The sequence below is a fragment of the Gorilla gorilla genome, chromosome 1, assembly GCF_029281585.2.
Source record: "Gorilla gorilla gorilla isolate KB3781 chromosome 1, NHGRI_mGorGor1-v2.1_pri, whole genome shotgun sequence".
Taxonomy (NCBI): domain Eukaryota; kingdom Metazoa; phylum Chordata; class Mammalia; order Primates; family Hominidae; genus Gorilla; species Gorilla gorilla.
The window spans coordinates 224,000,806-224,002,564 of NC_073224.2; positions in this window are offsets into that span (position 1 = coordinate 224,000,806).

Genomic DNA, 1,759 nt, shown 5'->3' on the forward strand with positions numbered 1-1,759 from the left:
TAGCTAGTGGTTGTATTTACAATTTGAACTTCATTATCACATGGCACAGTAACTCACATAATGTATCCATTCTTTATATTGGTGTAATTTTTTTTATACTTTAATTTCTGGGATACATGTGTTGAACATGGAGGTTTGTTCCATAGGTATACACGTGCCATGGTGGTTTGCTGCACCCATCAACCCGCTATTTACATTAGGTATTTCTCCTAATGCTATCCCTTCCCTAGCCCCCCATGCCTCCCTTTTTTTTTTTTTAAGAGTCTCACTCTGTCACCCAGGCTGGAGTGCAGTGGCACAATCTCAGCTCACTGCAACTTCCGCCTCCCAGGCTCAAGCGATTCTCTTGCCTCAGCCTCCTGAGTAGCTGGGATTACAGGCATGCACCACCATGCCAGGCTAATTTTTGTATTTTTAGCAGAGATGGGTTTTTGCCATGTTGGCCAGGCTGGTCTCGTACTCCTGACCTCAGGTGATCCACCCACCTCGGCATTCCAAAGTGCTGGAATTACAGGCGTGAGCCACTGCCCCGGATATGCCAAGTTCTTGACTAAATAAGGGGACAATAAAAATCACCGCCACTGTGCACTGAGTGTTGTTTACTACTCCATTGGCACCAATTATGCCCTTTAATCCTTGTAACTCCGCTAGGAGCAGGTTCTATTCAACTCAGCCAAACTTTACTAAGAAGGAAATGGAAGCTCAGAGAGGAGAAGTGACTTGCCTGAAGTCACACAGCAAGTAAAAGGCAGAGCTTCTTTGAAACCAGACCCACCAGACCTAGGCCTACTCCCCGAAGCCCTTGACTATCACAACTTCCCCGACCCCAGCTCTGCAGCGATTCCAGCTCAAAGTGTAAGCATGTTCCCCAGCCCCCAGGATTCTCACAGCAGCTTGAGAGGCTGGAAGTGAAGACACGGAGGATGTACCAGTGATGTACCCGAGCCCACTCAGACGGGCTCTCAGGAGGAGCTCTGCCCAGGCCGGGCACAGTGGCTCACACCTGTCATCCCAGCACTTCGGGAGGCTGAGGCAGAAGGATCACTTGAGCTCAGGAGTTTGAGACTAGCCTGGGCAACATAGTGAGACATCATCTCCAAAAAAAAATTTTTTGACAGGGTACGGTGGCTCATGCCTGTAATCCCAGCACTTTGGGAGGCCGAGGCGGGCAGATCATGAGGTCAGGAGATCAAGACCATCCTGGCTAACAAGGTGAAACTCTGTCTCTACTAAAAACACAAAAAGTTAGCTGGGCATGGTGGCGGGCGCCTGTAGTCCCAGCTACTCAGGAGGCTGAGGTGGGAGAATGGCGTGAACCCGGGAGGTGGAGCTTGCAGTGAGCTGAGATTGCACCATTGCCCCCCAGCCTGGGCGACAGAGTGAGACTCTGTCTCAAAAAAAAAAAAAAATTTTTTTTTAATTAGCCAGGTGTGGTGGTGAGTGCCTGTATCCTAGCTACTCAGGAGGCTGAGGTGGGAGGATCACTTGAGCTTGGGAGGTAGAGGCTGCAGTGAGCCATGATCACTCCACTGCACTCCAGCCTGAGTGACAGAGTGAGACCCTATCTCAAAAGAAAAAGAAAAAGAGGCCAGGCACGGTGGCTCACACCTGTAATCCCAGCACTTTGGGAGGCAAAGGCAGGGGGATCATAAGGTCAGGAGTTCGAGACCAGCCACAGTCAACATGGCGAAACCCCGTCTCTACTAAAAATACAAAAAAATTGGCCGGGCACGGTGGCTCACACCTGTAATCCCAGCAC